General features: G+C 33.4%; 1 protein-coding gene across 4 annotated transcripts in view; it reads left to right on the top strand.

Moving 5' to 3' along the window:
• Positions 1-7,517: 7,517 nt before the first annotated feature.
• Positions 7,518-12,459, top strand: part of LOC108903706 (G protein-activated inward rectifier potassium channel 3) — a 159,644-nt gene continuing 154,702 nt past the window's right edge. For all 4 annotated transcript variants that reach the window (XM_018705976.1, XM_018705978.1, XM_018705975.1 and 1 more), the window contains exon 1: positions 7,518-7,742. The gene's annotated coding sequence lies outside the window, so the exon portion shown is untranslated. The remainder of the gene's footprint in view (positions 7,743-12,459) is intronic.

The following is a 12,459-nucleotide window of genomic DNA, read 5'->3' as shown; positions in this document are numbered from 1 at the left end:
TCGAGCTCAACCTTCAAGTAACACGAACAACAAGTAAAGTTATATGAAAAACAAATAAATTAAATCAATTGCTCAAAGTGTCCATCTCCAAACTCAATGCACTTTTGGCATCTTTTGGTTATAAAATTCACAGCAGCTCTGATTAAAACTGGATTTTGCTTCAAATTAGTGCAGGCCTCATTTAGCCTTTGCACTAGTTGGTATCTACATATTTTCTATAGGAATAACATAAACGTCATTTTTCTAGGTTACCCTCAAATAAAATAATCTAGGTGATCTAGGTGGCCAAGGTATGGGGCCATTCCGACAAATCCATCTGTTTTGGTAGTTGTTTGTTAGCCATTCACGAACTACCTAGCCAGAATGTGCTGGCGCCCCGTCCACTTGAAACCAAGTCCCGATTCGTTGGTCCGAAGGTATGTCCTCCATTAATTGGAAGAGGCAATTGCCCAAAAAATTTAAAATCAGATCGGAATTTAGTATAGATGGCAAGATGTTTACTTGGATAATATGTTTCATAATTCGTAAACCATTCACTTTCCGACAAAAATAAAAGAATGTTTTTCCATTCGAAATGTTTCAGATCGTTATAAAATGTATTCATATTACCAATTAATTCAGTGGCGTAAAAATTTTACTTTAAACAAGGAAACGATATCCTTGTTTCTCCGCCACTGGTTTTTGAATTTGGACTGTATGCATACAGACCTAGGAGATTTATTAAAAAAAAATTATACCAAATTTGGATAAATTTGAAGAAGTGGTTTTCCAGGTATTTAAAAAAATTGTTTTATTTTTGTTAATTCCAACGCCCTGTATCTCATAAACGGTGGCTTTTTGCGCCTATGTTCATAGAGCAAAGTGATGTTAATTTTTGCTGTTTAGTATTTTCCCGAAGTTTGTCTATTCAAATCTGGACCACCCTGTATTAATAAAAGTTCATTATTTATACAAATCCTACAAAAATATTGTAAAGGGACTAATGAAAAACCTTCATAAATGATTACAAGCCACGTGAACAGTAATTTTATTTCCTTCACGTTGGCAATTAAATTTCAGAAAAATAAAAAATTATGAAAACAGTCAGATCAAGATCACATTAAAACACGACATTCTGTTTTACCGACTGTGATTGGTGTAATTTTTCACGAGATTCTGTTCAACCAATCAGCGGTTGCATTATCTCGAGCGTAGGCTTAACAGTTTGTTACTGTTCGTTGTAAACGAATTATTAATATTGGTAACCCCAAAATTTAGGGATTTTCCGTTACCAGCACCAGTCGTGCAATGTAGGGTTGTCCAAGCTCGAGGGTCACGTAGCTTGGAAATATTTATGAAGGTTCTGAAGTTAAATAACACTTCTTGACGGTAATACTGAATGGCAATGAGTCTTATGGTGTAAATTACAAGACCTTCTTAATTTAGGATTAATATTTATTTTCCTTTCCTACTAGTTTTGGCTATTATGTCATCACCAGGGAAGAAGAAAAATTGACAAAATCTGACCGCATAAAACTACTAATAAATGACACATTTTTTTTTGTAAAAATGAATATATCAATAAATTTTCTTTCAAGTCATCGTGATAAATTGAGGATAAACAATCCATAATTTGTCACCAATCTATATTTGTTTTTAAACAATATATAATTGTTTGTTCTCAATTTGTCACGATGTGTTGAAAGAAAGTTTACCGATATTTTCATTTACAAAAAAATTATGTGATTTTTTAGTAATTTTCTGTATGATTGTCAATTTCCTTTTCCCTGATGATGCCATAATAGCCGAAACTGGTAGTAAAAAACTTAATTACAAAGGACTTTAATTTACCCCATCATACTCGGTTTAATAAAAGTTTAATGTAAAATACGTTCATAGATTTAAGAAAATGACTACGTCAGCAGTTGAGTTGAGCTGTTAAGACTGTATTATATGTTTATATTTTATTAATTATGTAATATTGTAACTCTCTTTAAAATAAACTTAGTTTACTAGTGCAATTCTGAAGTAAATATACAGGGTGTTAAAAAAAGAGTGTAAAATAATTAAGGAGGTAATAGTATGAACCAAAATAAGCAGAAAAGTCTCAATAACTCAATAAACATGGGTCCGCAAAGTAACGGTTGCGGAGATATGGAATGTTTTATGCTTTTTAGCCCTTTTTTTTATTTTGCAAAAACGTTGTGTATTTTCTTATAATAGTTGGTTGATGTTTAGTGAAATAAACAGTACGTATTTGACAGTTGTTCTCAGTGCACAAGTTTTCTTTCGCTATGGCTGGTTACTCTAACGCAGAATTAACAGACATGCATTTCATGTATGGTCGTGCTAATGGGAACGCCACCGAAGCGCGACGTCTTTATGTTGACGCTTATCCAAATCGCCAGATTCCTTCACAACGCATGTTTGGAAGAATTCACCAAAGATTGCGTGATACCGGTTCCTTGAGCAAACAGTGCCATTTATCCGGAAGACCAAGGTCGGTATCCACTCCTAGAGCAGAAGAAGAAATTCTAGCACTGGTAGAGCAGAATCCAGGTACGAGTGTGCGGAGAATATCAGCCGAGGTAGGAATTAGTGGTCCTCTTGTTTGGAGAATCCTTCACGAGCAACTGCTTTATCCATACCATGTGCAACGAGTACAGGCCTTAAATCCAATAAATGATCATCAAGCACGTTTGGTTTTTTGCCGCTGGTTTCTACGTCATGATGCTGAAGACCCTCGTTTTCTTGCAAACATTCTTTTTACTGATGAGGCCGGGTTCACAAGAAATGGAGTGTTTAATTTTCACAATACGCATATTTGGGCCGACGAAAATCCTCATGCTCTAATAGAATCTGGACATCAGGCACGTTTTTCATTAAACATTTGGATGGGTATTGTAGGTGACAGGTTTCTAGGTCCTGTTGTTTTACCAAACCGATTAACAGGCGCTGCTTACCTCAACTTTCTGCAGAACACACTGTATGAGTTTTTGGAAGACATTCCTTTGAATCAGAGGCAACAAATGTGGTTCCAGCATGATGGTGCTCCAGCTCATTTTTCCATGGCCGTTAGAGAGCATTTACACCAAACTTTTCCACATAGATGGGTAGGAAGGGCCGGACCTGTTTTATGGCCTCCAAGATCGCCTGATCTGAACCCTCTAGATTTCTTTGTTTGGGGATATTTGAAGACATTAGTGTATGGTACTCCTGTAAATAGCCTGGAAGAGCTGCAGCTACGGATTAATCAAAAGTGTCAAGAAATCCAAACCAAGGAGGGTGTTTTCGAAAGAGTTCGAATATCGTTGAGACGAAGATGTCGTGCCTGCTTGGAAATGGACGGAGGGCACTTTGAACATCTTCTGTAACTTTGTTTTTTGTTTGTTAAAAGCTTCCTTTGTAGGTTTATTCCTAATAAAATAAAATGTTTGAAAAACGAATAGTGGTCCATATCTAAGCAACCGTTACTTTGCGGACCCATGTTTATTAAGACTTTTCTGCTTATTTTGGTTCATACTATCTACTTTCTATTCTACTTTCTACTTTCTGTAATCAAGACTTGACATACTTTGTCGTTTATATCTCATCCACACTCAAAGCATATCCGTACATTATTTTGGCATACTGATGAGAATTATTATGTCGCGGTCCATGTCTGGAGATTCTGCGGAAATCTTAATTTAATATCATTTGTTGCATAAGCCATCATCATATATTTTTTACTGGAAAAAGAGAATAACCGGTCTAATATTTCAAGAAGACTTCGATTACAATTTGAGGAAGCTACCCTCCCCAAAATCCATAGCTATGAAATGCACAAACAATTTTTAGAAGGACAATATCGTGTTGAAAATCAAAGCTATTAACCAAGAATGAACGTGTGGATTTTTGGCATTCCTAATAAGATTTCATACTTAACAAATGTTTTATTTAATCTGATGTATACCTACGGTAATGTTACGCCTACCGAATACCGTCATTTTCATTCATTCATCATTTTTGGAACAACAAAACAGGTTCTGAAACGTCAGATTCATTCAACATTTACTCACTAATTATTATTTTCGGAAGCGAACATACAATGAATACCAATAATACTTTTAAGAAGTAGTAGTAACTTCCAATAACAATTAGTTATTACGAGGGGTATTCAAATTTATATGTACTACATATTTGTAATTTTAATTATGCATAAACGAAGAAAATAATTTACGAACTTTTATTGTTTTAGAGTAGTACCAGTTTTGTTCAACTAAAAAGTGATTTTAAATACGTAAATCAAATTAAAATGAACCAGATTGACTGTATATCATGAAAATGAAAAATTATATTGTAACAAGTATGTGTATGTCAACTTTTGTGTTCATTTAAAAAGAAGAATCTATTGTTACAAAATTTCTTTTTGCTGTATCGGATTTACCCTAGAAAAGCAATAAAAATTAGTCGACTCATCATTGTTCACTGTTTAATATTTAAAAGACAGTTAGACTTTTGAAGTCGATATAAGTCAATACACTATGTGTTAACAAAAGTGCTGACAGTATTATTATTAAGTTCTGGAATTTAGATGCACTAATAAGCTGTTAATTAGTTGAATACAGTGGATGTAAAGATAGATGTAGATCTTCCAGAGTCAATATGGTCTGTACCAAATTTTCCACTGACCAGAAGACTAACGAAGTTTGGTTAATATTGGAGCAGAAGGAACCTGATGATTAGCAAGCTGCAACATACAGACCACGAGCTTCAAGTCCATTACCATTGACACGTCCATCCATAAAAGTATTTTTATTCATAAAAACAAACAACAAACGTTTTTACATGAATACACGATAAAGAACTGACTTGTACTTTTGTAAATTTTGAAGGATGATATTACTTTCCTGGAGATATTACTGACTCGTTTATTAAGATAAAAAATTCAAATTTTGTGTGTCGTGTGCATACCGTCAATAACGGTTTTATTTTGCAATTTTCTCGAAAACGGATCCCTATCGAAAAAAGATATGTGCATATTCTTTATTAACACTACTCTTAGTAAATGCTATTACTATCGCGCAATTTTTTTTGAAACAGAGGTACTATTCGAAAAAAAGATGACTATACTTCTGAATGATTTCATTTATCATTGCCATATTCAATTCGGGTAAACTTACTAGGTAATACCCTGAGGGGGTAATCATCAAAAATATTGTGTATACTGAGGGCAAAGTTTATATAAGTCTGAAAATGTTCAATTGTATTCATAGGAGGTTTAATGTTCATGATATTCAGGTGATGAATGCTTGTCATTTCACGAAAATTCGTATTTAAAATAAATACACACTCTCGGTCGAGGAAAAATTCAGTAAAAAGTGTCTTAAATTGAGAAATAAAATGGAAGTTTTAATAAATAACTATGTTTTATATAAAAACAGAGCTAAATAAGTTATTTTCAGAATTATAAACTGTACCTAACTTTTTTCAATTTTATACTAATAAATCGATTGCTATTTTCATTTTCATCGATTTTTCATTCACATTTTCAGTGCTTTTACATACTTAGCCAGACTTACCCCGAAAGTGATTTTATTACCAACTGAATCATCATAACAAATTAATCATAAAAGCAAATGCAGACCGGCAATTAAAACATAGACACATTATTATTATCGCATCACGTACTATCACGTAAGTTTATCATGACAGGATAAAAATGACGACTTCACACTTGTTTTTTTTGTACAAATACTTTAATTTAAATATTAATATGTGCAAAATCGTTGGCTTATATCTTGTCACATGAATTCATGTGGCCTAACAATATTGAAAGTACGACAGTTTTTCCGGTTGTTCCTTAGCCTTAGTTAGGAATCTTTGACCTGTCCTTATTGTTCTCGCACTAGGCTCTGTGGGGGCGGAACCCTAGGCCCGCCCTGATTTTCATTTCGGTTTTTATTGGGTTTGAAGCTGTTGCGTTCCGTAGTGCAACTGGTCGTCGCCGATGCTTCCAAACGTTTCGCCGTGCTTCACTGTCGGCATCTTCAGTGATGACTCTGCAAATGCTTCACTGCGACTTAGCTTTAGAATAGAATAAACATATAAGAGCTAATAATAGAATACAAGAAGAATTCATTCACATTTTTTGCACACTCGGGTAATTTACTGAAGACATTCGTAAGTGACGTTTTTAGCGATCGGTAAGGAGGCGGAAAGTAAATGTAGAATTTTAAAAATGAACTTTTATTAAAGACAAAATTAAAATTTAAACAATTATTAAAATTTATTGGTGCCACATAATTCGGGTTTAAAACAACTCTTCTGATGATACTATAGTTGCTGCACATTTTATAATAATACTATGGACGGCGGTGTCACTTTCTGTCACCGTAGAATTTCCTAGAAAATTTCCACGTAAAATCCTGTTTGAAACTTAATTTTTATTTTCCACAAAGTCTTCGATATATCCCTCAGCTACAGAGGACGAACGCCACCCACCGTGCCGTGCCGTTTAAGGCCTAAAATATCTATTCCTTGGTTTGACAGAATACTGGCAGAACTTCTCCGTCTGGTATAAGTTGAGGGATCCGGCAATTTTAAGCACTGTGCAATTTTACTGGGACAACTTCCTATGGTATTTTTACCCATTACCTGGTTCCATTTCGTATTGCCAAGAATAAGTGAGCTGAATTTGCCTTAATACTTATTATACTACAATCTAGTCATATTCAGTATTTCTGACACAATTGTTTCAATATGTCATTTTTTCTAAAGCTTTTGTGTGTTTTATAGGTATATGTATAATTTTGTTCTGTTAATATTTAATTCCATTCGCAAAGAGGCTACCTGCTGACACAATCTTAAGTAAAATATGGAAACAAAAAGATCTCTTTATAGTAACTGTTTTTTACGTGTTAGTCTTTGTCAAGAGTGCTGTGTACATTATTTATTATTTAACAATAATTAGGCATATCATTTTTATATATATATATTTTGGATAATTACACAGACCGACAAAATCCTTTTTGTTTGTTTTAGGGACGTGACATAAAAAACATTATGACGTATGGATTCCCCCCACCACCACCACCATCGTCAATTCCCCCTAAAAATTAAAAAATCCAAACTGGCCATCTAACCTACCTATCTTTAGTCGAATTCTCTGAATCCGAAAATGGCAAAAAAAATTGTTTGGACGTGAGGAATGAATAGGGGGACTCATCCGTATTTCACACTTGCTTCTTTCAAAAATAAAAATAACACCCTGTATAACGCAAACGAGGAGTTTCCAGACATTTCAGATGAACTTTTATAGTACTTTGCTCTAAATTTTATTGTTGACAGTCCGTATAAATTCGAACGCCCCTCGTACTAGTTCTTCCTAGATACAACATCCTCAGCAAGGCACCTCACATCAGCCTTTTTCCACTTACGATCCTCTTAACGCAAGGGAGTGACGTCGAGGATTCCACCATCCTGGAGGTGGATGGAGGTGGCCGCAGGTTATACTCGCGGACGCCGGTACCACGGCGTTAAAAGTGTTCGCGATTTCTCGGCGAAACGTTGAGCGCAGAGCGAGCTGACAGTTCGCTGGTACCACTAGCATAGTACCACCGCCGTGTAGCGCATTGCCGTGCAATATGATTTGTTCCGTGATTTTGCCGGAAATGACTTGCCCGAATTTCTTTGAGGAACCTGAGTTATAGTAGTTTTTGTGTGTGGGTGCGTGATCGCTGAATTTAGAATTTGTGTGTAGCCCGGAATTTCATTCGTATATGGTGAGTTAGGTTATGTTTTCTGTGTGTTTGTATGCGGCCGCGGTTGAGTTTGATAAGATATCGAAAACATAGCGGCTGCTGATAATTTACAAATTGTTACAAGGTCTGTTTTATTTTACACGCTTACCGGTTTTACAGAAATAGGTGCAATGCTTAAATATCGCCAATAGGTTGATTCAAAGGACCTAATTCGAAATCCAAAATAAAATGATATTAATTTACATAAACTAATTTTTCAAGAATTGACACATAACGCTCAGATAAAATATGACTCCTTACGGAGTTACAAGGTGATTTATTTAAAAAAATATTTAAATAAATGATTTTTGCCTATTACTAAAACTGTACTCAACAGTAAAACCTAATGCAATGCAATCCCATGACAGAACACACCGACTTGAATAATAATAATATGACAAATAAATTACATAATAAAATAAAAATGATTGTGCAGCCATCTGTGTTTAACTTTAAAAATCTCGAGAAATAATGACTTTACCGCTATGAAGGAATAGCAGGTTAATTGCATAGAAAGTATTGAGGAAATGAAAAAATGTACCAAAATAAAAATTCCGCCAGTGGCGTAGACGTAGGAATGGCAAACTGCCCCTCTACCTCTGTCGTACGCTTCTGGTAGTAGTCATGAACGATTTTGTAGCATTTTTTAACATGCTCTAAAGTTTCTTAACTTTATGCCAAGTATGATAGGGAAATATCAAACAGGGTTGAAGTAATGGCCAAAAATAACTTAAAGATTTTTTAAATAAAACACCCTGTAACTCCGTAAGGCACCATATTTTATCTAAGCGTTGTGTGTCGATTGTTCATATTTTCTGCCCAGGATTATCCAGTTACCGTATGTACAATTATTAATGAACTAACTTTATTGGATCTGATGTATAAAAAGTAGCAAAAATCAGTTAATGTGAATAAAACAAATTATATGAATATAACTGTGTATTTACTACGTTTCTGTCTTAGCAAGTGCTACAATAACACTGTAGTTACCTCGGTAGCAGACTTCAGTTGGATTTAACACATTGAAACGTGAAAGAGGGCATTTTTAAATTATATCAGAGACAAAAAAATATCAGTGATTATAGGTATTCTTTGGGTTTTTATGAAAAAATTATTGCATTCTCTAACCTAGTCAATAAATTCATGCATAAAAGAATAAACAAACGAGGAAGTTCACTATCAGTTGCCCAATCACGAAAGTTTTTCTGAAGTACGTATTTGATCACAACTATTAAAATAGTATTGCAGAAATCGAGTTAAACAAAGCACAGTGTCAAATATCATTAACGAAGTGATTAATATATTACACTTTTTCGAAGACTCAATATTATCAGAGCTAGATAACCTCAAAGTTTAAATTGATTTATTGATTTATATATTTTTTAAATTTGAGATACTTATTATTAGGAACAAACTGTACCTATGGGATTTCATAATTAATTGTTTTGTTAGTGATTTTTCAAGGAATTAAATAGTAAATAAATAGTTAAAGGCCATTTAAAAATGTTACAAATGGTTATGTTATTCGACGTCTATAACATTAACCGTTTTCTAGGAAAAACGCATTTGATTTTCTGGAGCATACTTACAAACTGTTCAAATCTACCAATTTTGTCGTATAAACAAAATAATTACGTTTCATACAAATACGTTCATTAAAATCTATTTCTAATCTAAGTTAAGAGAAATATATAGTCTCAAATCACATTTTAAACCATTTTTTAATATATATAATAGTAAGTTATCTAATTAAAAAAAATGTAAATAAAAGGTATAATCAATAATAAAAAAATAAACTCTGGAATTACAATAATGTTTTTCTTAAATAAGCTTAATTTGAAAAAAAAAAACGTTTAATGGGAGAAAAAGTTTTGACAAAACGTTTATAAAAAAATTATGTTGAATTTATGTAACTTCGTTAATATTGCGTTTTCGCTCTTAATTTCCGGACACCCTATAGACCATATTTAGTTAACAGCAATGCAGTCTGACTTGTTGAAGCATAGCATCTGCTGCAAAATCTGAAATAAATGCGAAACACTATTCATTTAAAATGAACCAAATGCTTTTGTTGCAAAATTTTATTTTAAAACATTTGCTTTTGCTTTTACTTTTTACTTTAATTGCTTCTGTTTTATTCATGAGACCCATATACACACTATTTTGTGTGGATCATGATTAAAATGGCATTCAAATAATTTAAATTTCAACTCACACCAGTGACATTCTTCATACAGTGTATCTGTTTTTTTTTTCGTGTTAACACACCCTTAAGTACAAATAGGCCAACGGATCAAGTAGGACTATTTTTTTATTGGTAAGGATTTTTTTATTAGAAAATATAATAACGTATTTCTACGCCCCAAAATAGGTGTGAACCAAATTTGAAGGAAAAATATCCATTGTTTATTACTTAACTGAGAGGTAGTTTCAGAAAATTTACATTGTTACTGTTATTAATCATTATTTTTTTGCTATACGAAATCTTTCAACCATCAAATTAAATACTTTTTCTTGTGATTCTAAACAGCTGATTTTGATTTCATGGCATCCTAGACGTGCCGCACAAAATTTTATTTTGCATTTAAAAAAAATAATCATTAGACATTTCTTCAAATTTAGTACACAACTACTTTGGGAAACGTAAAACAATCCTACGGTTTAATTTTTTATTAAAAAATCCCTAACATATATATATTTTTTAATGCATTTACACGAAATCATCATAAAATCATAGCTTGCCATGCGTTCAGGACAATGGGAAACCAAATGATAACCTGTCAAGGCCCCCTCGACAAAAAATAGCCCCACTTAATTCCGCCAGCCTACTTGTATTTTAGAGTATTAACAAAAAAAAAAACAGACACTGTCAAATTATGACACACCATAGGAGACAAATAGTTTTTGTCATTTTTCAAATCCTTGTTGAACGAAAATTATCTCTTAACTTTTGTAGGTTTTGATATAAATTGGTTATTTATAAAGATGATTCGTTTAGATAAAAGACTTAAATAATTTTGAAAGCAAATGTGTACCTATCGACAAAAATATTCTTAAATTTATAGATGAAATATATATTTTTTAGTTAACTGTTATAAAGCATCTCCCCTCCATAGAAGCTTAAACAGAGCAGATGTGGCGGGGAAACGGTCAGGATGGAAATAAACAGTTGTCCTCAAGAAATTAGTAGAGGGAGATAAGATTCTTGAGCTGCTAGCAACAAGATATTCCCTACCACAATTTTAATAAAAATTTCAGTGTAGAGATACCGGAGAGAGCGACTTGACTTGCTATTATGACTATCTGACGGATCCGGGACTTGCGAGGGCTCAGGGTATCTGCGGTAAACTTCTTTTGTACTCTGGAGAAGTCTTCCAGGTCGAACTGTTCATAGTCTTTGCTTGCGCATAAGAAAATCACAGAGGGAGAAATAGACAATACTTTTGCTTCTGTCACACAGGACTATCTTCCACGCAATGAAGTATGTCTCTGCCCCTGTTGGGATGCTAAAATCGTGTGAGCCTAACCCCAGTTCCTTGTCACAACAATGTGACTAGGAATGAAAAAGCTGACATGTTGGCTAAATAGTGCTCAAGTATTCAATTCATGGATCTTGAACCAAAACTTGGACTACCGCAGTGTTATATAGAAGAATCCATTGATAACTGGATCAAAGGACAATCATTGGAAGAACAGCCAGGCGGATCTAGTTTGCGACAGGCCAAACTTTTCACAGAGGATCCTTGGGCTGAAGCAGATTGGAAAACTGGTTCGTTCAGTAGAAGCAACATTGAGATTGGCACACAGGACTTTTAATAAGCACCTCAACATAATTGGTCAGAGTACCAGTGCCATTTTCAGGTTATGTGGTCACGAAGACGAAGATATCCTCTGTTATTGTGCTTACTTAATAGTAAAAGTACACAAATACTTGGGGGCAGTATTTATGTCACATCCGGACATCATAGAGATTCCAGTAGAGCTTACCTTCGCAATAACTCCTATTAGCGGCATGCACAATGGGTCGTAAAACTTGAGTGCTACAAGTAACTGCACCGCCTTTCACAACAACGATAACAACAACAACATCCGGCATTTTAGTATATATACCACAGTTATACAATATTAATGATATAAAAAAATTATATTGCTGCCAATATTTTGAATACACACCTGTATAATAATATATCATTAACATGATAAAACTATTACTTTTTTTAATGTAACTTCTGCTTGTGAAATTAGGTACATTTATCCAACATTATTTCTTAAAACTGTATCAAAAATAGTCTCATTGCTCTATTAAACTTTGCCAAACGTACATTAATCCATTTTTTACTTTTTGGCAATCGCTATTTCCATATTATTTTTCGAGGAAATTGAATAAAAATATTTCGAGACGTCTCTACTGTTTGAATATTATTACCTCCTTATTACTAATACATTATTATTTTTTTAAAGTTAAATTAATATTTCTAATTTTGTTCATATACCTACTAAAAACCATGTAACATTTTTATTAATAAACTGTGATAATGTTTGATAAATCTTTTAAAATTATATTGAAGTGTCGATTACAGATTCAGGAAGAATATACAAACTGTAAGGCTTTAATGAGTGATATAAGACTAAATCATTATAGAAAGAAATATTCATATAAACATTGTGTCTTCTTTATTTACAATATATAGGGTGGTGT

This window comes from Anoplophora glabripennis, unplaced genomic scaffold, assembly GCF_000390285.2.
Source record: "Anoplophora glabripennis isolate ALB-LARVAE unplaced genomic scaffold, Agla_2.0 scaffold110, whole genome shotgun sequence".
In the NCBI taxonomy this organism is placed as follows: Eukaryota; Metazoa; Arthropoda; class Insecta; order Coleoptera; family Cerambycidae; genus Anoplophora; species Anoplophora glabripennis.
This window is presented reverse-complemented; position numbering and strand designations above follow the sequence as displayed.